Consider the following 27,241-nt stretch of genomic DNA (forward strand, 5'->3'; position numbering starts at 1 on the left):
CATGTTTTCTCAACTCTCAAGTGGTCAACATTCCAGGGGAGGGCAAAGAAAATGCTTCAAAGACACTCTAAAACTCTCCTCAAAGCACGGCAGCATTGATATTAATGACTGGGAGGAGCCTGCTGCCAATCGTTTAGTATGGCGACGACTTCTCCATCGAGCTGCATCACGCTTTGAGTCCCAACGTCTTCTGAGGCAGAGTGGCGGGAGAAAGAGAAAGAAAAGGAAGCAAATCCTGCATTCCGGATCCCACTGCCTTGTGGAATGTCCTGCCCCCTGTGGCCAAAGATCTGCAGGTCGAGAATCGGCCTGTCCAGTCACATGGAGACCCATGGCAGAAACTTGCGACCTTGAGTAGACATCATTCTCGAATCGATTTGACAGCAGCAGCTGGCAATGACACAACATCCATTGGATATACGGCACAGAGCCAGACCATTCAGCCCAACCAGCTCATGCCAGTTTTCGTCCTCCACTCGAGCCGGCTCCCATCTTTTTTCATGTAAATATATCATTGTCACCCTCTATTCCCTTCTCCCTCGCTAGGTCCTGTTTTCTCAACTCTCAGATGGTCAACCTTCCAGGGAGGGCAAAGAAAACACTTCAACGACACTCTGAAGCTCTCCTTCAAGTGTGGCAGCATTGATATTAATGGCTGGGAGGAACTTACTGCCAATTGTTCAGATTGGCAACAACTCGTTCATCGAGCTGCATCGCATGCTTATCTAGCTTCCCCTTAAATGTATCGATACTATTCGTGTCCACCACTTCCTGTGGCAGCGAGTTCCACCTTCTCACCACCATCTGGGTAAAGAAGTCTCTTTTGGAAAGTTCCAATTGGATTTCTTGGTGACCGTCTTATATTGACAGCCTCTAGGTATGCTCATCGCCGCAAATGGAAACATTCTCTCTGTACCACTCCGTCAAAACCTTTTGGAACTTTAAAGACCTCTATGAAGAAAAACGTGCATCCTTTCCAAATATCCGTACCCATGCGTTTCTGGTATAGGCATCTGATACCCTTTTGAGATTTACCTCAGTACTGAGAACGTCTTGTGAAAATGGTCTTTTGATGGGCTTGTGTTGCTTTTAGAGGACTCATCATAAGACCATAAGACATAGGAGCAGAAATTAGGCCATTCGGCCCATCGAGTCTGCTCCGCCATTCAATCATGGCTGATAAGTTTCTCAACCCCATTCTCCCGCCTTCTCCCCGTAACCTTTGATCCCCTTACCAATCAAGAACCTATCTATCTCGGTCTTAAATACACTCAATGACCTGGGCTCCACAGCCTTCTGTGGCAATGAATTCCATAGATTCACCACTCTCTGGCTAAAGAAGTTTCTCCTCATCTCTGTTCTAAAAGGTCTTCCTTTTATTCTGAGGCTGTGCCCTCGGGTCCTAGTCTCTCCTACTAATGGAAACATCTTCCCCACGTCCACTCTATCCAGGCCTTTCAGTATTCTGTAAGTTTCCATCAGATCCCCCCTCATCCTTCTAAACTCCATCGAGTATAAACTCAGAGTCCTCAAACGTTCCTCATACGTTAAGCCTTTCATTCCTGGGATCGTTCTCGTGAACCTCCTCTGGACCCTCTCCAGGGCCAGCACATCCTTCCTGAGATTCGGGGCCCAAAATTGCTCACAATATTCTAAATGTGGTCTGACCAGAGCCTTATAAAGCCTCAGCAGCACATCCCTGCTTTTATATTCTAGTCCTCTCGAAATAAATGCCAACATTGCATTTTCCTTCCTAACTACCGACTCAACCTGCAAGTTAATCTTAAGAGAATCCTGGACTAGGACTCCCAAGTCCCTTTGCACTCCAGATTTCTGAATTCTCTCCCCATTTAGAAAATAGTCTATGCCTCTATTCTTCCTACCAAAGTGCATGACCTCACACTTCCCCACGTTGTATTCCATCTGCCACTTCTTTGCCCATTCTCCTAACCTATCCAAATCCTTCTGCAGCCTCCCCGCCTCCTCAATACTACCTGTCCCTCCACCTATCTTTGTATCATCTGAAAACTTAGCCAGGATGCCCTCAGTTCCTTCATCTAGATCATTAATGTATAAAGTAAAAAATTGTGGTCCCAACACTGACCCCTGCGGAACTCCACTAGTCACCGGCCGCCATCCTGAGAAGGACCCCCTTATCCCCACTCTCTGCCTCCTGCCAGACAGCCAATCTTCTATCCATGCTAGTACCTTGCCTCTAACACCATGGGCTCTTATCTCACTGAGCAGCCTCCTGTGCGGCACCTTGTCAAAGGCCTTCTGGAAGTCCAAGTAGATAACATCCATTGGCTCTCCTTTGTCTAACCTACTCATTACCTCCTCAAAGAATTCTAACAGATTTGTCAGGCATGACCTCCCCTTGATGAAACCATGCTGACTTTGCCCTATTTTACCATGCACTTCCAAGTATTCTGAAATCTCATCCTTAATAATGGACTCTAAAATCTTACCAACGACCGAAGTCAGGCTAATCGGCCTATAATTTCTCGTCTTTTGCCTCACTCCCTTCTTAAACAGGGGGGTTACATTAGCGATTTTCCAGTCCTCTGGGACCCTCCCTGACTCCAGTGATTCCTGAAAAATCACCACTAACGCCTCCACTATCTCTTCAGCTATCTCCTTCAGAACTCTGGGGTGTAATCCATCTGGTCCAGGTGATTTATCCACCTTCAGACCTTTCAGTTTTCCTAGCACCTTCTCCTTGGTAATGGCCACCATACTCACCTCTGCCCCCCGACTCTCTTGAACTTTGGGGATGTCTCTCGTGTCTTCCACCGTGAAGACTGACGCAGAGTACCTATTCAGTTCCTCCGCCATTTCTTTGTTCCCCACTATTACTTCTCCAGCATCATTTTCCAGTGGCCCAATGTCCACTTTTGCCTCTCTCTTAACCTTTATATATCTAAACAAACTCTTGCAATCTTCTTTTATATTACTGGCTAGTTTACCCTCATATTTAATCTTCTCCCTCCTTATTTCTTTTTAGTTGTCCTCTGTTGGTCTTTGTAGGCTTCCCAATCCCCTGGCTTCCCACTGCTCTTCGCCGCATTGTATGCTTTGTCTTTAGCTTTTATGCTGTCCCTGACTTCCCTTGTCAGCCATGGTTGCCTCGTCCTCCCTTTAGTATGCTTCTTCTGCCTAGGGATGAATTTTTGCTGTGTCTCCCAAATTACTCCCAGAAACTCCTGCCATTGCTGTTCTACTGTCTTTCCTGCGAGGCTCATCTCCCAGTCAATTCTGGCCAGCTCCTCCTTCATGCCTCTGTAGTTGCCTTTATTCAACTGTAATACCGTTACATCTGATTCCAGCTTTTTCCTCTCAAATTGCAGGGTAAATTCTATCATATTATGGTCACTTCCTCCTAAGGGTTCCTTCACCTTAAGCTCCCTTGTCAAATCTGCCTCATTACACATCACTAAATCTAGAATTGCCTGTTCCCTAGTGGGGTCCATCACAAGCTGCTCCAAAAAGCCATCTCGTAGACATTCCACAAATTCCTTTTCTTGGGATCCACTACCAACCTGATTTTCCCAGTCTACCTGCATATTGAAATCCCCCATGATCACTGTAACCTTGCCTTTCTTACACGCCTTTTCTATCTCCTGGTGTATCTTGTGCCCCACATCCTGACTACTGTTCGGAGGCCTGTACATAACTCCCATTATGGTTTTTTTTACCTTTGCGGTTCCTCAACTCTACCCACACAGATTCTACATCATCTGACCCTACATCATTTCTTGCTATCGATTTAATTTAATTTCTTACTAACAAAGCAACCCCACCCCCTCTGCCAACCCGCTGACTCCTCTCATACTGTGTGCAGCCTTCGTCTGGCTTGGACATAGGCCCTGTGTCTGAATGTGCATGATGTTATGAACTAATCTCAGAATTTAGAGATGAACAGCAGCATTTCTTTCAGTGTTTCTTTTTAAGCTATTCAATCCCATTTAAAACTGACTGAGCCAATGGAACTTGGAGAAACAAAATGTTATGATCCAGCTGATGTTACTACTGGATAAGCCAGATCCCAAGGAGTAACCCGGCTTGATAGATCCTAACTCCTATTTTCTTTTCAGAAACTTGGAGAGTGGCTACTGAAAAGAGTCACAGGAGTCAGCCGATGAGCTTTTAACAAAAGAATGAAACATTTATTAAACAATAAAAGATGAACTATATAACAATACTCCTTCACCCACAACTATACCTTTACAGATATATACAGACTCATAAGGATAACACAAATTACAAAAGCTATCTTATACTCTCATGTTCACAGTAAGTACACGGTCCATGTAAACTAATAGGCAACCTGTAGTCAGGCACACCACACTCTGAAACCAAGTGACAGTTGCCACCCCAAACAGATGATATGGATCTCTCATCTCTCATCAACTCCCCCCTCTGGCTTGTCCCACCATGAGCCAAACAGTCTCACTGAAATTCGCTTTTCACACAAGGGATTCCAATCTCTGCTCTCAAAGAACCCATTTTGGAATCTTCTCCCAAACAATGCTTTCTCTCAGATGCCTTCTCCAAGGGTCCACCTCCAGGGTTTTGATCTCTCCTTCCAATGTTCCTCTCCCTGGATTGCCTCATGAATTCAACCTTTGCCTTCCATGCACTGTCTCTCAGAAACTCAGCCATGCTAACAGAACATTAGTGCTTCCCATGCCATAGTAATGAGTCACCAACCTTAGGCTATCTCCTCAGATCTTCTGGCTTCTCGCAATCCTACCTTTCTTTAAGTCTGCGTCCTGAAGCTTTCTCCCTTTAAGCTTGGAGCCTTCCTCTCTGCTCCTTACTTTCACTTCCACTAACAGGATCTTGTTCAGATCCCTGTTCTTCTCCCTTGACTTCACTGTTTTCCTGGGACCTTTCTCCTGTTCCACTCCCTGATTTTGGGACGTTTCTTTTCATTCTTTGGAACCTGTTTCCTGCAGTTCACTCTCCAGTATGCAGCTTCTGCTGGCACCTCCTTCCAACTGAACTAAAAAACTGTTGTTCTGTTTCTCCCTGTCTCTCTGTGTGGGCCTCTTGTTGATAGGCAACTGCACAGTTTTTTTTACCCTGTGTTTGTTTTAACTTCCCTTTAAGAGTTGTAAAACCTCATTAAAATGCAGGCATCTTTGAAAGTGAAGCCAAAACTCAAGTTCTCCCTTTTCTTAACACACAATACAAAAAAACAAATTAAACTTAAAGCTAAAACTTATACTTAAAACTATAGCTTATTCCTTATATTCACAAATGCAAATACAACTTATTTAAACTGTATCTAGTTCCCAAAAAATACAAGTTGCATTGATATAGTGCCTCTAACATAATAGAATGTCCCAAGGCACTTCATAGGAGTGTTTTGTCAAACAAAATTTGAGATCAAGCCATGTAAGGAGATATTAGGGCAGATTACCAAAAGCTTGGTCAAAGAGGTAGGTTTTAAGGAGTGTCTTAAAGGAGGAGATAAAGGGTTAGAGAGGCGGAGATGTTGAAGGAGGGAGTTCCTGAGCTTTGGGCCTTGTCAGCTGAAGGCACGGCCACCAATGGTGGAATGATTAAGAGCAGGCTTGCTCGGGAAGCCAGGATTGGAGGACTGCCGAGGTCTCACAGGGTTGTAAGGTTGAAGGAGATTACAGAGATAGGGAGGAGTGAGGGCATGAAGGGTTTTAAAACATATTTTCTAATTTTTGTGACAAACCGCTAACCCAATACCTTATACGTAACTACGTTTTCATCTGCATGGCTTGACAGAGGTTACAAGGTTACAAAACAGAATGGACAAGCTATTATTCAGATCTGAACCATTTACACTGAAACATTTAGAAAAATTGCATTAAGCTTAAGAGATGTGTACTGAACCCTTACACTGTGGAACTCAATCTGATTTCTCACCCAAGTGATCACCTTTCATTTACCTCCTTTGTTTTGTGAGACATATTTGCCTACCTAATTTTTCCACATGTGCTGTTTGAGATGACTGGCAGACTTGCTGCATCCAGACCACAAACAATGGCATTTCCTGTACTGGATACTAGGGAATGATTGGCTGTGACTGAGGACTTAAGCTGTATTTCCTTTCAAAACTCCGGTATTTCATCTCTTGCAGTCACACTGAATTTCTTACATCACTAGCTACTGGGACATTACAAATGTCAGACTCATCGTCCGGCTAAATCACAAATAAAGAACTATGCAAAAACACTGCCTTTCACTTCTTGCCTACTGAAGCTTGTAGAACATGAACTCATGCCAAGAGATTGGTCCTTGATGTGCTTATTGTCCAAGATGGAAAGCAGTGGGCAGGGGCAAAAAGGACCGATTTCAGAGTGCAACGGTAATGTAGTGTGAACCTACTTTACCATCTTACCCTCTCTGCCTACCTGAACCGTTCCCAGTGGGTGGGGCCAGAATTGGTCTTTAATTGTTTTACAGGGCAGAATTTTCCACTCAACACGCTCAAGCATGAAATAGCAGGCGATGATGCCAGGCGAGCGTTCCGACGTCATCGCGCATTCGCGTGATATTTCAGTCGATGAGCACGCGCGAGAGTCAGCAGTGCGCCCGCTGACAATGAAAAGGCCCACTAAGGCAATTGATTTATTAATTAGGTGCCATTTTCCGCTGCCCATCCAGCCTTATGGTTGGCAGGCGGGCGAATCAGCGGGATGAGGTTTCCGACATTAATTAAAAAGAAATATTTTGACATAATTTGTATTGTAGATATATGTGCATGTGAGTGAGTCCTATGTGGGGACTTTTATTTCCAGCATTTCAAGATCCTTACTTTTAATTTTTAAATTATTTAGCTCCCTGAGGCAGCTCCCTGGGAGCTTCAGGGAGCTTTCAGCACATGCCTGTGCAGACTTTAGCGCTTGCCCTCCTCCCGTCCCCACCCCCACAGTGCTGAGCCTTTCAGCGCGTCTTTCATGCTGGTTGCCCACTGTGCCTGCCCAACGAACCGAAAATACCTGCTCACAGGGTGTGATATCAGAGGCTTTGTATATTTGTAGGATCAGTTCCCTTTCATATTTGACTATTTCCTAGAGAAGTTATAATGCATTCAGTTACCATGTAAATGAGGCTTACTTTGCACCAGTTCAGGTTTAAGGCAGGTGTGAGATCACTCCAAGGGCTTCATTCCAGTTGGGCTGCTTTTAATGTTATTGAGGTTTGTCCAAACTTTATACTGAAGCATGTACAATTTTTTTGTTGCAAGTAAAACGCACCTTTAAATCTTCAATACAAAGATGGTTAACTTTCCTCTGTCTCCCTCAAACAAAAAAAGACAGCTTTGCATTACGTAGGAGAGGGACTGTTAATTTCCTTCAGCCTGTTTTTTTTCTGCCTGAAATGAGCACGTCCAGGAGGCCTGAGGCTGATTTGAAATCGTCCCTCATTAACGTGACTTGGGTTGAGCGCCTGTCTTGTCTTCACAGGCAACTCTCCCGCTTTGAGAAGGACGACCAACCCGCTGAAAGGTAATACCTGAGGTGCGAGGATCACGGGTAAAGTGGAGCCGGGGAACAAACCTCCTCCTGGCTCCACAGGAACGTTTAAAAAAAGTATTTAGCCTTGGATGCTGACCAGCCACAGCAACAGTGGAAGAGAGCAACAGTCCGAGCAGAGCAGGCTCATTCCTTTTCTGCTTTGCGATGTCCAGTTAGGCAGCGCAGGCTTAAAGCAGGTGTTAGACATTTATATATGTAAGGGCTTAATGCCGGCTCTAGGTGGCTGCAAATGATGCCGAAGAAATGGAGTGACCCAATATCAGGTATAAAACAGGTCCAATTTCTACCCTTGGGCTCTTACAGTTGGCGGGGGTGGGGAGTGACCACTGTACTTCCAAGCATTTTCAGGCTAAAATTTCATTGACCAAATATAACTCTGTTCTTTTTTTTCAAGGAAGATTAGTTTGGAGAAGAATATTGAATGATAAAAGAAAACATATATTGTATAGGAGATCAGTTTGAGGATTGAACTCATTTCTCGTGAGGAAGTGCCTGTATGTGCCGGAGCTGTTAAGCCTGTTGTGGTGAAAGCAGATAAGAGATTAATAGCATTGAGATTAACTGCTGGGTTTTACTTGCATCCATTTGATTAACCTCTGTGTTATGGATACTATTCTGCCCGGAAACAATTATAACACAAACTAGGAGAAATACAAAACATCAGATAACATGTTCCAGAATATAATTTATTTCTCTTACGATTGACACTTCTGCTTTCTAGTAACGTAGAGCTGTGCTAAAAAAATTCTGTGTAGCACCAGGCTTTTAAACCATGTAAAAATTTCAGTTTACAGTTCAGTTAAAGGTATATCATGTCAGAAAACAACGGAGACACACGACAGGTTGGTCTGCAATTGAAGGAGATAAAGTCTCCTGGTTGACCTTTTGTGTCTTCCCAGCATTTTCTCTGTCTATTTAAAATTTCCAATATCCCATTTCTTTAAAATCTCTCGAAGAAAACCACGCTCGTGTTCTAAAGGTGAATAAATTCCGAGAGAGCAATTAACCTACAGCTTTAAAACATTCTGAAAGTCAGATTTCTTTCTTTTTCGGGATAGTGGGGCATTTTCGATGGGTGACCAGAATTTTACGGCCACGTTGGCCTCAGGTGCCACGGCAGGCGGGGTGGGGGGGGGGGGGGAAGGGGGGACGACAATATGGCGAGAAGGCCAGAAGTCAGCTTCAGGCCGGCGTGAAAACACAGTGGGGTCATCCGAATGGTGTCCGCCATGGAGGAAGGTGAATCCCGCTGGAGGCCGGCGTAAGCCTGATTTGTATCCCGGTAATGGGATGCAAAGTAAGGCCCCGACCGGAATCGTCTCCCCCCCCCACCTCCCCCCACGCCAGGGAAAACACGCTAGCGTAGAACACGTCTGGACAAGTGTGACGTGTGGAATGCGGGCCCTGTTAGGGATGCTGGAGCCCTACAGATGCCAGGCCCTGGAGGAACACGTGCATCGCATGCTGGGTGGATTCTCATGGACATGGCTCCGCCGCGAAGCAGCTCACGGAAGGTGGGAGGTCTCCATAGATGCCTGGGGTTTGCTTCGGAACATCACGTTCTTGGCCATGGGCTACTATGGTTGATCAGCAAGGTGGGGAGAGGAAGGGGGGCGGGGGGGTGGTGGAGAAGGGGGTGGGGTGGTTGGGGGAGGAAGGTCTAGGCGTGATTGGGGGAGGAAGGTGTACTGGGAGTGGCGGGGTGTTGAGGTTCGGAGTAGGGGTGAGTTTGCCGGGGGGCGGGGTCGAATGGGTCGGGGGGGGCGTGTTTCGGAGGGTTGAGGTTGGAAGGCGGGACGAAGGTGTTGGGAGGGTGAATTCGGGGGGAGGAGGGAGTACAGGCGGAGGAGGGTCTAGCAGGGGGGGAATGCAAGTGGGGAGGTAGGTTGAAGGGGGGAGGGTGTAAAGTAGGGAGTTCAGAGGGGGGAAGGAGTTCAGAGGGGGGAAAGATTTCGGAGGAGGGAAGGTGTCCGGGGGGGAGGAGGGCGTAAAGGTGGAGGAGGGAGTAAGGGGTGGGAGATGTCCAGGTGAACGTGCAAGGCCGGGGGGGAGGGGGGGTCTGTGGATTCAATTACTGCCTCCAGGAGAGTGAACTGAGGGTGGGTGTGGTAGTAGGGAATAGTGAGTATGAGAGGGGGCAGAGGGAGCCAGGAGGGTGAGGGTGCATTGTTAGCGGTAGAAAGGACGGTGAGGGTGGTTGCTGGGGACTTGGAGGTAGACACGGACCCTGAGTTGGGAAGGAGGAGGTCGGGGAGGTCAATGTGGATGGGAGTGGGATTCTCAGGAAGATAGGGAACGTGCATGTTAACCTGGACATCCTGGCAAAACAAGGGTTCGGGTTGTTACGTGACAGAGGGGAGGTGGAAGGTGATGCCAGGGGTGTCAACAGTGATGGGGGAAAGGGCATGGGTGACTGGGGGAGGGGAAAGGATGGGGGAGTTGATCAAAAACATGACTGCGACCATTGTGGCCGAAATCAAAAGTGGGAGGAGCCTCGTGTTGAATGGGCACGGGTGCTGCATGGGGAGTGCGATCAGTGGGTGGGCGGAGATGCAGGTCAGCTCAGATTGAGAACTGAGAGAGAACCCCAGCAAGCAGCATTGAAAATGCTCGGGATAGTGTGATGGATGAAGGCTCTGTATCCATGGGAGAGTGCTTGCACAAGGCTCTGAAAGGTCCTACCCCATATGCACACAAACACATTTCTCCCTCCAGAATCACTCATGGTCCGGTTATGAGCAGCTGAACTGCTGGTTGGGGTGGGGATGCAGTGGGAGGACTCGAGAAGCCTGTAAACGAAGCTGAAAGATAACATTACACATTATTCAGAGAAAATGAATGTATTTTCAGATTATAAAGTGACAAAATGTGTTCACCCGTGCAACCACTTGTGATCAGAATTTCTTAACTTTTCTAGGCCTAACACTTCTAGGTGCTGCCCTGACATCTGCAACAGGGATGGAGACAGCCTGTGCAATGATTGGCCCTGTTGTCTCTGATGACTTTGGTGTGCATTCTCTGGAGATCCGAGGCCTTGAGGGCCCCGGCTTGCTTTGGCTGCCTTTCTATGGGCCATCTGCTTCCTCTGCGGTGACCCAGGGGTGTACAGCTGCTGCTCCACCTCCCTTCGGGTGCCCGGGGACCCCGGCCTGACTCCTTGAGGGGAAGGAGCACCTGGAGGGACGTCGAGGTGCCCCGTTTGCCTCTTGTGTTGTCCCTGCAGGAACTTACCTGTGGTTACCGTGATGGAGTGCAGGTCTGTGCGCATCTCCGCATTCTGCTGGACCAGGGTCTCCTTGGTGTCCACGATCCTTCCCATGGAGAGCTCCATACACGCACATGTGGGCATCACTTCATCAGGGAGCAGGCAGACGCACTCCTCCGACTTGCGTGCCACTCTGTTGAGGGCTTCCAACAGCTCTGTGTGGCGTTCCCCCACCTTCTGCTAACTCTGCACGATGAGTTGGAAGGCTGAATCCAGGGGCTCGTCATCTGAATTGGACCTCACAGATGCCTTAACTCGACTGAACCTTCCTCCTCCTGATGTGGACACACGTCTGTGTGGTATCCACCAGATTGTGAACTTGCTCTGGATCTAGGTCCCATTGAGGTATGTGTCTGTGCTGGTGGAGGATGAGGGTAAGCACTGCTTATTTCCAGCTCTTCAGTGAGTTCAAAAGTAAGCTATCTTAAAGTGCTGACTTTGTTTGCACTGGAGTGCAGTTTTGGGCTGCAGTAGAGTGCTTAAGTTGGAGTTTGGTGACTGAGGGAGTTTAAGAGTTAAATTAAGGGTTAACTTATATCTAAAGTCTAGTCTTTCTTTCATTTAGCAATTAACTAAAAAATACTGTCAGGGTCAGAAGAAGGTGAGTTATAGTCCAGGCATAAAACTGGGCTCATACAGGCTCTGCTTGCAACTGTCCTAGTTAATTAGATAACTGGCTTAATCAGGTTTTCAGATGCTAGGTTCAGAGTTTTTTTTCTATTCATTCACAGGATGTGGGTTTCACTGGCTGGGCCATCATTTATTGCCCATCCCTAGTTGTCCTTGTTCAGGGGCTTCTAAGAGTCAACCACATTGCTATTGGTTTGGAGTCACATGTAGGCCAGACCAGGTAAGGACAGCAGATTTCCTTCCCCAAAGAACATTAGTGAACAGGATTTTACAACAATCAGCAATGGTTTCATGGTCATCATTAGACTTTTAACTCCAGATTTTTATTGAATTCAAATTCCACCATCTGCCATGGTGGGATTCAAACCCTGGTCCCCAGAGCATTATCCCTGGATTACTAGTCCAATGACAATACCACTATGCCATCCTCTCCCCCTTAGTATAAAAGTAAGCAATCTGATAGTGCTGACTTTGTCTGTACTGGAGTGCTGTTTTGGGCTGCAGTAGAGTGCTTAAGTTGGAGTTTGATGACTGAGGGAGTTCAGTGAGGAGGGAGGAGGTGCACCTTTCCTTTTCTACCTTTCTTCAGAAAGAAGAGTGTTGCCCTTGGTAAGTAGGACCTGGTGAGTAAATTAGAAAAGTATAATATTTAAGTAATATAAATAATCCAAAGTAGAATAAAGTTAACGTAAGGGAAGTAGAGTTAAGACATGGCAGGGCAGCTCAGTTGAGAGGAATCCGTGTCCTGTAATATGTGTGAAGTCATGGACGCTACTGATGTCCTAGCTGACCACATGTGAAAGAAGTGCTGCCAGCTGCAGAAACTTGAGCTCCGGGTTCCAGAGCTCTAGCAGCGGCTAGAGTCAATGTGGCACATCCGCGAGGCTGAGAGCGACCTGGATAGCACATTTAGAGAGGTGTCACACCGCAACTTAAGGGCCTGGAGACAGAGTGAGAATGAGTGACCAACAGGCAGTCCAAGAGAAGTAGGCAGGTAGTGCAGGAACCCCCTGGGGTTCTGCTCACCAATTAGTTTTCCACTTTGGAAGTTGGAGAAGGGTGTTGGTTCTTCAGAGGAGTGCAGTCAGAGCCATGTTTGTGGCACCACGAGTGGCTGGGCTGTGCAGGAAGGGAGGAAGAAGAAAGAAAGAGCAATAGTGATGGGGGATTCATTGGTTAGGGGAACAGACAGGTGTTTCTGTGGCGGTAGACGTGACTCCAGGATGGTATGTTGCCTCACTGGTGCCAGTGCCAAGGATATCACATAGCGGCTGCAGGACATTCTTCTTGGGGAGGGTGAACAACCAGAGGCCGTGGTCCCCATTGGTACCACTGACATAGGTAGGAAGGGGAATGTGGTCATGCAATCAGAATTTAGGGAGTTAGGTAGAAAATTAGCCAGCAGGACCTCAAATGTACCAATCTCCGATCACTCCCACTGTCACCTGCGTAAGTACAGAGATAGGAGGATAAGGCAGATGAATATGAGGCTGGAAAGATGGTGCAGGAGGGAGGGCTTTAGATTCCTTGGACACGGGGAGAGGCTATGGGGAAGATGGCATTTGTACAAGCCAGACAGGTTTCACCTGAACAGAGCTGGGACTGAGTTCCTTGTGGGGCATTTTGCTAGTGCTGTTGGGAAGACTTTAAACTAACTTGCAGGGGTGTGGGAGCCAAGAGAAAATATTAGAGAGGAATACCAGGGTGCACAAATTACTGGGAGGGACAGATAGCACTGGTATAGAAAATAGTAAGTTAATAGGTACGGTCAGGGTGAGGGAGAAAGTAAAAAAATCTAAATCAGGGTTACGATGCATGTATGTGAATGCACAGAGTATAATAAATAAGATTGGGGAGTTACAGGTGCAGGTTACCTTCTGGAAATATGATGTTGTGGTGATAACAGAGACCTGGCTCAAGGAAGGGCAGGACCGGGTGTTAAATATTCCTGGGTACAAGATGTTCAGGAAAGATAAGAAAGGAAGGGAAGGAGGATGGGTGGCCGTATTGGTTAAGGACAACTTTGCAGTGCTGGAGAAAGAGGATGCCCCAGAGGGTTCAAGGTCAGAATCAATTTGGCTAGAGCTAAGGAACAAAAAGTGTGCAATTACATTGGTCGGTGTAGTGAGAAGGATGTAGAGGAACAAATCTGCAGGGAAATTATAAGCATTATAGAATACTTACAATGGGTGACTTTAATTACCCAAATGTAGACTGGGACAGTGGTAGTGTAAAGGGCGGAGAGGGGCAAATGTTCCTAGACTGTGTTTAGGAAAATTATCTACAGCAGTTTGTGTCCAATCCAACAAGAAAAGATGCACTGCTGGACCTGGCTCTTGGAAATGAGGTGGGCCAAGTAGATCAAGTGTCAGTGGGGGAACATTTAGGAGACAGTGATCATTGAATTGTACGTTTTATGATGATGATAGAAAAGGACGATAGGCAATCCGGAGTAAGAATAATTAACTGGACAAGAGCCGACTACGATGGGGCAAGAACGGAGCTGGGCCACATAGACTGGAATGGAAGATTGGCGGGAAAAACTGTAGCTGAACAATGGGCTACCTTCAAAACAGAATTGTTTCGGGCACAGTCAAGGTATATTCCATCGAAAGGGAAAAATAGGGGAAACAAATCCAGAGCTCCCTGGATGAAAAAGGAGATAGAAATTAAGGTAAAGAAGAAAAAGTGTGCTTATGACAAGTGTCAGGTAGAAAATACAATTGGGAACCAAGAGGAATACAGAAGTTTCAGAGGGGAGGTGAAAAAGCATATTAGAGAAGCGAAGAGGATTTCTGAGAAAAAACTAGCAGCCAACACAAAGGGGAATCCCAAAGTCTTCTATAGGCATATAAATAGTGAAAGGGTGGTAAAAGGAGGAGTAGGGCCGATTAGGGACCTAAAAGGGAATTTACACATGAATAAAGGGGCCATGGCTGAGGTATTAAATTAATACTTTGCATCCGTCTTTACCAAGGAGGTAGATGCTGCCCAAACATGCTGACAGACAAGGAAACTGTCACTAGAAGGGTTCAAAATTGATAAGGAGGAAGTGTTGAATAGACTGTCAGTACTTGAAGATGACAAGGCACCGAGATCGGATAAGATGCATCCAAGGATATTGAAGGAAGTGAGAGCAGAAATTGCAAGGACACTGGCCATGATTGCTCAGTCTTCCCTAGACTCAGGGGAGGTGCCAGAGGACTGGAGAATTGCAAACATTACGCCCTTGTTCAAAAAATGTTGTAAGGATAAACCCAGTAATTATAGGCCAGCCAGTTTAACTTCAGTGGAGGGCAAGATTCTAGAAACAGTTATTCGGGATATAATTAGTAGCCACATGGAAGAATATGGGTTGATAAGGAAGAGTCAGCCTGGATTTCTAAAGAGGATATCGTGTTTAACTAGCTTGCTGCAGTTTTTTGAAATGGTAACAGAAAAGGTCAATAAGGGTAATGCTGTTGATGTGGTGTACATGGACTTTCAAAGGCATTTGATACAGTGCCACACAACAGACTTGTGAGAAAAGTTATTGCTCGTAGAATAAAAGGGACAGTAGCAACGTGGATACAAAATTGGCTGAAAAATAGAAAGCAGAGAGTAACTGTCAATGGATATTTTTTGGGCTGGAGGAAGATTTGTAGTGGAGTTCCCCAGGGGTTGGTATTGGGAACCCTTGCTTTTCCTGTTATATATTAATGATCTAGATCTTGGTGTGCAGGGGACAATTTCAAAGTTTGCGGATGATTCGAAGCTTGGGAGTGTTATGAACTGCAAGGAGGATGGTGTGGAACTTAAAGAGGACATAGACAAGTTGGTGGAGTGGGCAGATAGGTGGCAGATGAAGTTCAACATGGAGAAGTGTGAGGTGGTGCATTTTGATAGGAAGAACATGGACAGGCAATATAAAATAAGGGGTGAAATTTTGAAGGGGGTACAGGAGTAGAAAGACCTGGGTATATATGTGCATAGATCATTGAAGGAAGCAGGACAGGTGAAGCGAGCAATTAATAAAGTATATAGTATCCTGGGCTTTATTAATAGGGGCATAGAGTACAAGAGCAAGGGGGTCATGCTGAATTCATATAAGACACTTTGTATGGTGGGTGGAGTCATGGATGGGATCAGGACATGAGCTTCAGAGGATACGAGCCTGATGGAGATGTGAGGGTGTGTGTGAGAGTTAGTGGTGTTGTCCCTTGAGGTGTGAGATCCCTGTAGATGCGTGATGGGTTTGTGAGTGTGAGTTGTGAGTGATGTTGTGGTTGACTTATCCTGGCGGAATGGATGAGAGCATTTATCCTCTTCCTGCACAGGATGGCTGACCTCTTCTGTGCTCCGATGGTGCTGATCACTGCTGCCACCAATTCCCAGACCAGATTGGTGACTCTGGTGGACCTCCTGCGGCCAGAGCCGGGGTGGAGGACAGTGCAGTGGTCTTCCTCTGTGTCCAACATGCACCCCAGACAGGCGTCACTAAATTTGGGGGCTGCTGTCTTCATTCCTTTTGGGGCATCTGTCACCTGGAGCAGTCCCGGTCTGTTGACATGAAGTAGGCACGTGCTCTGGTGCACTTTAAATATGGAGCCTGGAGCGAGGAAGCGCTGAGGTCACAGCATGGCAGGTAAATTGGAGCCTGCCCGCCGGTGAACCAGCGCGTTTCCCATGAATACATTATTAATGAGGTGGGACGCGCCGGGTATGGGATGATATGGCACGAAAACCTGCTAGTGCGGCTGGCAGGTAGAACGACTCCTTTCTTGCCCACTAACGCACTTAGTGCAAATCTGGGACGATTCCACCTTTGAACCTGGTGATATGATTGATATGAAAGTACATTTGAACAATGAGATTGTATGCTAGAGACAATAGATGATCAAGGATAAACTTTTTTTTATTCATTCATGGGATATGGGCATCGTTGGCTAGACCAGGATTTATTGCCCACCCCTAATTGCCCTTGAGAAGGTGGTGGTGAGTTGGTGGTGGTGTATCCACAGTGAGCAACATTGAATCAAGAGACAGTGGTTCTACCTTCTTGTTCTCATCCTTGTTTCCAAATCTCTTCATGGTCTCGCCTCCTCCCTTTCTCTGCTATTTTCTCTTGCCAACTACCCTTTGAGGTAAAAACAGAAAATGCTGGAAAAACTCAGCAGGTCTGACAGCTTCTGTGGAGAGAGGGACAGAGTTAACGTTTCGAGTCCTTATGATTCTTCAGAGCAAAAGAGAAGTAGAAATGTGATGGAATTTATACTGTTTAAGGGGGGCGAAGCAGGATAGAAGGCCAATGATAGGTGGGGGCTAAGGAGAGGTTGACAAAGATGTCATGCGCACAAGGTGAAGGGAGTGTTAATGATAGTGGTAAGGGCTAAAGAAGATGCTGATAGTGGCGTAAAGGTAAGAAAGCAGAATGTGTGACTAGCAGAACAAGGGTCAGCACTCTGAAAGAACAACATAGAACAAGTGACAGTTGGCCCTTTTGTGGGGGGTGAGGGGAGGGGCAGTGGTAGGGGATATAGGATAGAGAAAGGGATAAAGAAAAGATTTAAAAAGTGATAAAACAATGGGATTAAAGAGGTGAAGATAGAGGCAGAATTCATGGTCTGAAGTTGTTAATCTCAATGTTAAGCCCAGAAGGCTGTAAAGTGCCTAGTCAGAAGATGAGGTGCTGTTCCTCCAGTTTGCATTGGGCTTCACTGGAAAATTGCAGCAGGCCAAGAACAGGCATGTGGGCAAGAGAGCAGGGTGGTGTGTTAAAATTGATAGAACCCTTGTGAAGCCTCCTGGGACTTTTTACTGCATTTAAAACATTATATATAAACGCAAGTTGTTATTGTTGTGGTTCAATTAAAAACGTCATGGCCTAGAAATTGGGCCACACCCAAATTTATTCAGCACAGGGCATGCTGCGTGTGCTAATGAGGCTAGCGGCTGGATCAAGTTAGAATGGGCTGCCAGTCCTATTTTCATGTTAGTGGTGAGCTGTGGGCGCTGGTCATGGCCCCTGAGACAGCTTGCTGATCGCAAGGGTTTGGGGTGCAGTGAGGTCCACTATTGGGGTTGTTGACTGATGGCCTAATGTAATTTCAGGGTGGGAGCGCAGGGAGGCAATCAGGGCAGTGGTTGAGTACAGGGTGACTGAGGCCTGCAATTTTAATTAAACATATTTAACCTACCCTTTGGGTTGCAGCCAACAGCAGTCCCTTTAAGGACCACAGGTTTAACTGTTGTGCGCCACCATGGTGCACTCAGTCACCATCTAATTTCACAAAGGAGCTGGGAACAGTTGATTACATAAAGAATGAACCTAATGCCAATTTCAGGTGGATGCCTGGACTGACTGCAAGACACCATAACCAATGTGGCGTGCAACACATTTGCAGTGTCGACCGAGCGCATGCACGCCACATGCCATTTTGGACCAGGTTTTTATGCAAAAAAATGAACACTTTGCAATCAAATTTCCAGACCCATCTTTTTGCATCAATGTAGATGAGAAGATCAGTTGGTTGGACAAAGTACAGTAAAGGCCTGCCATTCGCAGGGATTATGTTCCCACGATATCTGGCAAACGCAAAATCATGAATGGGGAACATTTTTTTTAAAGAGGATTCAATTAGATCGGCGATAAAAGCAAAGAACTGCGAATGCTGGAAATCCAAAACCAAAAACAAAAACAGAAATACCTGGAAAAACTCAGCAGGTCTGGCAGCATCGGTGGAGAAGAGCAAAGTTGACGTTTCGAGTCCTCATGACCCTTCAACAGAACTAAGTAAAAATAGGAAAGGAGTGAAATGTAAGCTGGTTTAAGAGGGGGGGGGGGAGTGTGTTGGGACAAGAAGAGCTAGGTAAAGAGCCAGTGATAGGTGGAGATAACCAAAAGATGTCACAGACAAAAGGACAAAGAGGTGTTGAAGGTGGTGATATTATCTAAAGGAATGTGCTAATTAAGGGTAGAAACCAGGACATACAAGGTACAGATAGCCCTAGTGGGGGTGGGGTGGGGTGAAGCAATACTAAAAAGGCTAAAAGGTAGAGATAAAACAATGGGGTGGAAATACATCTAAAAATAATGGAAATAGGTGGGAAAAGAAAAATCTATATAAATTTTTGGAAAAAACAAAAAGGAGGGGGAAGAGACGGAAAGGGGGTGGGGATGGAGGAGAGAGTTCATGATCTAAAATTGTTGAACTCAATATTCAGTCCGGAAGGCTGTAAAGTGCCTAGTCGGAAGATGAGGTGCTGTTCCTCCAGTCAATTAGATCGGTTCCAGCCGTGTGAGGGCAGTGCTGGATTCTCCAGCAGAAATGTGGTGCTGTACCTGTAAAGGACAGACGGGGGAGCTTCTGAGCAATACATCAGCGAAGTTTTAAAATTGAATAGAGCCGTTATTGTGGCTCCGGACCCAGCAATTCTGACCTTTACGGGTTAACCCTTTTGTTCAGGCTACACCCCCAGCTGAAACTATTTCAGTCTCTGCTCTGTCATGGCAGCCGTCTCCCCGGGAAAAGAGAGAGAGACGAAATCGCGGATAAGCGAGAACTTCTCACACGATGGGCGATGTTGTCTACAAACTAAAAAGTGCGGGTAAGTGAATTCGTGAACAAGGAAGTTGCAAATGGTGGGACTTTGCTGTAATCACCATGCTTTCCTGTAACTCTGAGGTGCTTGTACTTTGGAACCCCATCTGGCATTCAAGACGATGTTCCCATCGCTGACGTGCTGTTTTTGGGGGGGCCTTGACTTGAGGGGCCTGGAAGAGACTGATAATCTTTTGGTAGAATGTCAGCAATTCGAGGTACATATGCCATTTCCTTCTGCAACAAGCTAGAAGCACTTAGAGTCATTGGGAAAGAAAAGGTAGATTTAGTATTAAATTTTGACAGTAGTTTTTTTGTATAAGTTCTGTCCACTTATGCACGGAATAACTAATTGATGAACAAAATGTAAACAATGTTTTCAATATCTACAGTTAAAACACATTCATTTGGCATTTATTGCAAGGGGAATGGAATACGAATGTAGGGACATTTTACTGCACCTGTACAAGGCCTTGGTGAGACCACATCTGTTGTAATGTGTAAAGTTTTGGTCTCTTTATTTGAAAAAGGATATAACTGCGTCAGAAGCAGTTCAGAAAAGGTTCACTCTACTCATTCCTGGGATGAAGGTCTTATGAAGAAAGGCTGAACAGGTTGGTCCTATACCCATTGGAGTTTAAAAGAGTGAGAGGTGATCTTATTGAAACATATAAGATCCTGAAGGACTTGATAGGGTAGGTACTGAGAAGATGTTTTCACCTGTGGTGGAGGCTAGAACTAGGGACACAGTTTAAGAGGTTTCCCTTTTAAGACAGAGATGAGGAGAATTTTTTTTCTCTCAGAGGATCATTAGTATGTGGAATTCTCTTCCCTGGAAAGTAGTGGGGGCTGGGTCATTCAAGGCAAAGTTGGATAGAATTTTGATAGAAAAGGGAGTCAAGGGTTATGTGGAGCAGACAAGAAAGTGAAGTTTGTAACACAGTCAGATCAGCCATGATCTTATTGAATGGCGGAGTAGGCTCAAAGGGCTGAATGGCCTATTCCTGCTCCTAAGTCCTATGTTCCTATATTCCTAAAAAGTGCCATTAAACAAAGTGTTATGATCCTTGGCCAGACCCCAGGGAAGATTCGGTTAGGGACCAATAACGTTTTGTTTAAAATAGATAGTTTGAGATTCTAGATGCTTACTAAGTGAATAAAGCCACAAGATTCCAAGGGTTTTGAACAAACAAAAATAAACTACTATACAAGTTCAGAAAGATAAAACAATTTACAATATCTGTCTTATACTCTAACATTCAGGGTAATTATGAGGTACCTGTGAATTAACAGGCGAACTGTGGCTGGACACACCATGTGACAATAAATGACAGATGCGACCAAACCAGATTGCATGGATTTCTCAACAGCCCACTTAAATGTTTTTCACATTGTGGGCCAACCAATCTCATTGAAATTTCAACTTTCTCATGAGGGTTTCCAATCTTCAAATTTGAAGAACGTGCCTTGGAATTCTCTCCAAAAATTGCTCCCACTCGGACATTTTCAACAATGGTCCCCCTCGTAGGGTTTCAGTCTTGCCTTCTGAGATTCCTTTACCCGGGATTCCTGAGTAAACTCAAACATTAGCCTACAAGCACGCTTTCAGATCTCTGGCCATGCCAAGCAGAACACTATTGCTCCAAAGAGGTACTTCTGCCTCAGTACACCACAGCACGAAGTCACCAACCTCTGGCTGCCTTTGTGGATCTTTCAGGCTTCTCCCAAGCCCACTTCACTTAAATTCAGTTAAATGCAGCCCTTTCCATGCTTTTTAACTTAACTGGGTCCTCTTCCTGTCCCTGTCTCTGTGACACTTGCTGGCTGAATAAAAACTGACTCTAGCTCACCATTTATTGACCCTTAAACTGACCTGGTGACCTATCAAAACACTCCGAGAGGAACCAATGCAATAAGCATTGGAACATCCTGTACCTTAAATGTTACAATCTCCACAGGCTGCTAATTTAGCGCATAGAGATACAGAGATAAATGGATTTCATGATACCTTCGCCATTGGAAGAATGAAAGCCTCGCTACAGTGAAGGTTTCTTTACAATAGCTTTACAATTTCTTTACAATAAGTACCTAACATCATAAACATCCAACAAATAGCTTTTACATGGAGTATACAGATTAACTTTTCATTTTGTTTCACAATTACACATTGTATTATAAAATTACAAAGGTTTAACCAAAACAAAAGTCAATGCATGTTACAAGTAGGACTAGCAGAATCATACATCATAGAATTATCATAACTCCTAATTTGCCTTTTCCCCTGCACCCTTTCTTTGAACTCTGAATAGAGCATCAACAATTACATGGTTTTTGGCCATAGTCTTTTCATGGTCACCCAAAGATAGTGAAATTAAAGTTTTCTTTAGAAATATCTTGACCAGCTTGTATGAGGGTTATTGACCTTGCTGGTGTAACTACAAACCAGTAGTACTTACTCTGGTGGTCTTCACCTCTTCAAATACGGATGCATATCAGTCATATTATGTGATACAAATGACTTTCGCCTAGGTTTCTCCACTTTAATACAAAAGAACATGGGATTTTTCTTATTCTTCTCTTCTGTTAATGGAAACGTGCTTTCAATGAGTCCTTTACGTTTGCAACGCAAGCTGTGTATGCCTGATTTACAACAGCTTCAAAATTATCTTCCTCAATCATTTCTCCCATAACCGATTTTCTCTTTTCAGTGTTTTGATCATTGCCAGATGAATAACATGCACCAAGGGACTTTTCCTCTCTTTACTCAAGTCGTTTTCTAGTTTATTCAAGATGTATGCTGCAGTCTTCTGAACACATTCATATTTTACCCGTTGACCTTTCAGAAATGGAACCTTCATTTCCACTTCTTTCACAATTTTATCCAGGCATTTATTTACTTTCTCATTTTCCAATTCTTTTCCAAGTTTGTTAACCTTTTCATTCAATTCAGCAACTAATCTGATGATTTGCGAAACCCTTATACAAGGTTAACAACTTCACATGGGCCTTCATTTCATTTCGGAATCTTTCTTCCATGGTTACTGACTGCTCTTTAGACTTTTCGAATGCACTCGTTAGATCCTCAGTCAGTTTCTTTGAACTTTGCTTATCTGCTTTTAAAGTCTGGATTTGCTCTTCCATACTGCACATCTCAACTTTTGTGTGTGAAAGTTGGTTCTCTACGCTGATCAGATTTTCCTTCAATTGCTTGTTATTGGCAATAAACTTCTTGTGTTTGGCCACAGCAATTTGTAGGAGATTGATAAGATCAACATGATCAAGCGCCTGCTGCAATACAGTCGTCACTATGTTGCTGTCTCTGCTAGCCAAATCATTACCCAGCAAAAAAATCTGCCCCTTCCATTGGTAGCCTAGGAACAATGCATCGTAACAATGCCGTTTACTAATTCACTTGGTAAATTGACCTTACACATGGGAACAGATTCATAAATCCCATTCATACCGCCTATTGATACTGTTTCCTTCATCAAACTACCTGAAACACAAATTGCATCATCAGCCACCATCAATGACTGATCTGCCCCAGTATCTCTCAAAATATTAATTTGTTTACTTGTTTTGTTGGAGGAGTAAGGGAACCCTTCTCCCTTTGAGACAAAGCATCTAGAACCTCCAGTAGCCTGACTCCCTTTAGCAGTAGTCAAGGAAGAATTCTCTTGACTACCCTGAGCCATATCCCCTTTTCTGGTAGGTCCTGAGGGAACGTGTTTCACCTGTACCACTGCTATGGTTTTAAAACCCATTTCTTTTTCTGTACAGCCTTTTATGAGGATTCCTTAAGTGCTCTGATTACTGCCACCGGTTTACCATTCAGCTTCCAACAATGGGCTTTGATGTGCTCTGCCTTATGGCAATAAAAACACACCGGTTTATTTTCACACCTTTTTTTCTGTGCACTATCATTTTTCTTGATTGGAAAATCTTGGTCTTCTCCATAAAGCTAGACTTTTTTCTGTCCCTCCAGCTTCCCTGTGGGTTTACAACTGGAGATCTACTGCCTCCTAGCTGCCTATGTGATATATCATACCCATCTGCCTGAACCACTGCTTCTCATACCTTAGAAACCTTACGGTCTTCTAGGTTTGACCTAATAGCTATTGGGATGCTATTTTCAATCCCTTCCAATATTGCTAGCCCCCTCACATTCTTAAAATGTTGTTCTAACTTCAGGGATCAAAACCGCTGGTCCCACAACATTTCTTTCTCCCTAGCAAATTCTACAGACATTTAATTTGATCTTTAAAGTCGGAAATTTCAACTGCTATGGTTCAGGGACAAGTTCATAAGCATTAAGTACTGCAGCTTTAACTATCTCATAATCTGAAGATTGTTCTCCTGAAAGACTAGAATGCACATCCATAGTCTTCCCAACCAAAACACTTTGCAAAATGAGAGTCCATGTGTCCTTTGGCCACTTTAGCTAGTTAGCTGCCCTTTCAAATGAGATAAAATATCTCTCAACTCCATCTTCAGTGAACTTAGGCAATAGGCAAAGACTCTGCAGTACCAAAACTCCGAATGGACCTTGACTCCTCGTCTGAACTACTAGACTCTCTTTCGCTCTGTAATCTAAGCTTTTCTCCAGCCAATTCATGCTATCTGATTTCTTCTCTCTTTGAAACTTGAACTCAAACTTTCATATTTTCATTTCTTTCAATCTTTTTATTTCTCCTCCCTTGCTAACTGCTTTTTCTGGAATTCAATTTCAAGCTTTTTGATTTCTTTTTCCATTTCAAATTGCCTCATTTCTTTTTCTTTTTCAAGGTTAAGCTGCTTTATCTGCAACCAAATTCTAGCTAACTCAACTGAATTGCTATCTGGATTAACTTCTTCCAATCTCAGATGCTGTGCTACCACCTCAATTATTTCTGCTTGCTTAGCCCCTGCTTTTAACTCCAACTTTAACTCTTCTGCTAATGCGATTAACCTAGCCAAGGTTAATAGTAGGAAATCACTCAGTGATAAATCTTCTCTCTCCAGAAAAGTCTTAGCAATTGACAAAGCCATTCTGCATTTCAGTCAGTATAGTAAAATTCACCATGGAAATCTTATCAGCCTTAACCTCACAAGTATAGGCACTCGTATTTATCTGTGGATTCAAAATTCTGGATGAATCCCCAGTTTATGTTATGATCCTTGGCTAGACACTGGGTTGTGGGGGAGTTTCAGTCAGGGGTCAATAATGTTTAGTTTAAAGTAGATAAAGTTTGACATTCAAGATGCTTACACAAGTATATTGTGGTTTCTGGAGTGCTTTATAGTTATTAGCGCCTAATGGGAATGGGTTCCCGGAAGTTGGTGTCCAGGGAATAAATTTCCTACCTGAACTTCACCAATGAACAGTTTGTCAGATGTCTCTGTTACACTAAAGCCGCCCTCACCGCAATCTGCTATTTGCAGTAGCTACAATTGTAATCTCAGAGCACAGCAAGGACTGCATTGCCATTGGTTAACAAGACGAGAAAGAAATCCAAACTGTATACATCAAAACCTTATTTTTTTTTGCTATTTTAAAATGGACTTTTGCTGAACCACAAGATGGTTGCTACAGGTCACATAAATTGGCTATCTGTTCTGGAAGCTTCCAACAGAGATTACAAGACAAAAGAGTTCCACTCTCATCCTTGTGGAATCTCACACCCCATTGTAAGGCCACACAAAATACGTGAAGCGAGATGACTAACAGATGAACTGACACCCTCCCTCCCCCCTCCACCCACCCAACCCAGGACATTAATAAAGACAGAGACATCGAAACTTGTTACACCTGAAGAGGTGTTAACAGTGACCATTTTGCTCCTAAGGAAAACAACGGATTTTGGCCAGCAGTACAGAAGCTTCTTGTGAGGCCACAGTTAACTTGTTAATAGGCCAAGTCACATGACCACATGCTTCTAGCCTTTTGGACCATTTTAATATTCCATTTCTAGCTTCACATCTCAGTCTTAGTTCTCAGTTTTAACACCAATCAGAAAGAACTCCAGCAGATCCCCCTGCTGATCAAGCAGCCGGCCACCATCCCTCAACTCCTTGAAGCCTGTTTAATTTTAAAAGTTTGCCAAGCACAGAAGCCCCATCATGTTACATCATCATTTGTTTCAAGGATTTTTGTGTTGCTGCCTCCAGCCAGAAACTCACCTGGACTAAACTCCGCTGTGAAGGAAGCACCCTCTGGACTTTGATTTCTCAGACAGTGGAAATCACATGAACTAATAATAGCTTCTGTGGTTCTTTTACTGTTGCTGCCCATGGTTGTAAGTCTCCCTCTTTTCTATCGCCCCTCACTGTATGTTTGTGTGTGTGCATGTTGCGAACACTCCCTTCAACCCATGCTCCCTCCCCCCCCCCGGCCCCCCTCCTCACAACCCCAGCTGGGTTTGAATGTGAATAAATTAACCTACTGAGTTAACCATAACGCAAGTTTGCTGCAAGTTATTTTTAAATTGGATCACACAAACTGAGGGTTTTGGGGAAACTTGCCACAGTCTCCTTTACAAATAATTCAAAAACTTCTGCTTACAGACAAACAGGGAGAGGATAAAAAAGTTCAGTTTGTCTCTCTCCTGTTCGTAACACCGGGAAAGTTCTATCGATGTAGGAAATTGGGGCATTAATTGTCTTGATTGACAGCTCCTTTGGTGGAGCGGGCTGCTAATTTCCATGCTTCCCACCCCTGGGATACTCACTTGGAGGCAGGACAGCATCAGGGAGCTGTCCTGGTGGGATTTTAAGCTCCTTTCCCAGGCCCCCCCACCTCCAAAGCTGCCTCCAAGGGGCTGAGAAGATTCGACCAGTGTTATGGAAACAAATCTTTTAAAATTAAATTCTGATAAAAAGAACACACTCAAACATCATATCTGTTTTAAATTTTAAGGAACAATTGATTTGCTCTGATTTTCAAATATTTACTGTGTATAAGTCCTTGAAGTTTTGTGGTTAGGATTTACAGTTAGTGTTAATAGTGGATGAATGCTTCAGCAGCAGTTGGGCTGGAAGTTAGCAGTCAGTGTACATGTGGAACCTGACATGTCTTCGGATGATGTAGTCGAGAGACAGCAATCAGATGAAAAATAGGAGCGGGCTAAGGATTGAAGTGCGGGATATTGCAGAGATTAAAATAGAGTTTGGGAACATACACCGTTGCAGGAGATTTCCTGGCCACAACTGGATGTGTAATAGTTGAACCAGGTATGGCCAGCCCCATTCAGCTTGGCGAGAAAGGAGAGACGGGTGGTGTGATTAACCTTGTTAAGGGTTACAGACAGATCGAGAAGGGTGAGCTCTTCTGCATCACAGTTGCAAATTGCAAATACTCACAGGTCTCTAAAAATTGCAACTGCCTTCAGGAACCTCCCACATCCTGGAATGTGGTGGAGCAACGCATTGGGGTATGAAAATACGGTTCCAATATTTGTAAGTGCCTTCAGCCAGAGATGCTAAGTTCACAATCCTGCTTGGCCTCCTCCCAAGGAGCAGATCATCACAGGCAATAGTATCCATAGGTTTACTCCATATAACATTGGGAAGCAGCTGAATGCACTGGACATTGCATAGGCCCAGCATTGTGACATTATCCCAGGCCCATGCATCAGCTTTCTGTTTCCCTGATGAAGAGGCCTCAGTGCACTTGTATATAGGACTGGATGATCCAAGAGAAAAGATTAATTTCCAGAAAGCACTGTACATTCATATGGACTAAGTTTGTAGCTCAAGCAGTAGGTCATTCAGCTACCATAGCATTGTCACGTTTAGCAGATGCAATGGCCTAGAATGGCCAATAATGCTAAGCATCTGTGCACCTTGAAGAGAGATATGTTTGAGCATGCAGTAATGGGATCATCAGAAGCTGGTGGCAGAAATTATTGAAGTACAGTCAAAAGCACAAACACCTCTCCCACACCTCCCCTTAGAGCTGGATCAGATTCACCCTCTCCCTGTTAGATTCGGATCATGTTCTGCCTCTCCTCTCCTGTTTTCTTCCCAAGGATCATATTCTCCAATCCTGCTGCACCCTTCAGCTCAAGCATTTCAGTGCTGGAAGTGAGAGCTTATAATGGTGTTATAATGGCAACGAGGCAATTGGAAACTCATTGAATGGTGGGTTCAAAAGCTATCTTCCTTAACCAGAGAGATTTACAGTTTACATGGAAACAAAGGAACAACTTAGGAGGAATGTGAATGAGAGTGGGTGAATTAGTCGAATCAGATACAGAAAGAGAAAGAAA

Source organism: Cetorhinus maximus, chromosome 1 (genome assembly GCF_964194155.1).
Source record: "Cetorhinus maximus chromosome 1, sCetMax3.hap1.1, whole genome shotgun sequence".
Lineage (NCBI taxonomy): Eukaryota > Metazoa > Chordata > Chondrichthyes > Lamniformes > Cetorhinidae > Cetorhinus > Cetorhinus maximus.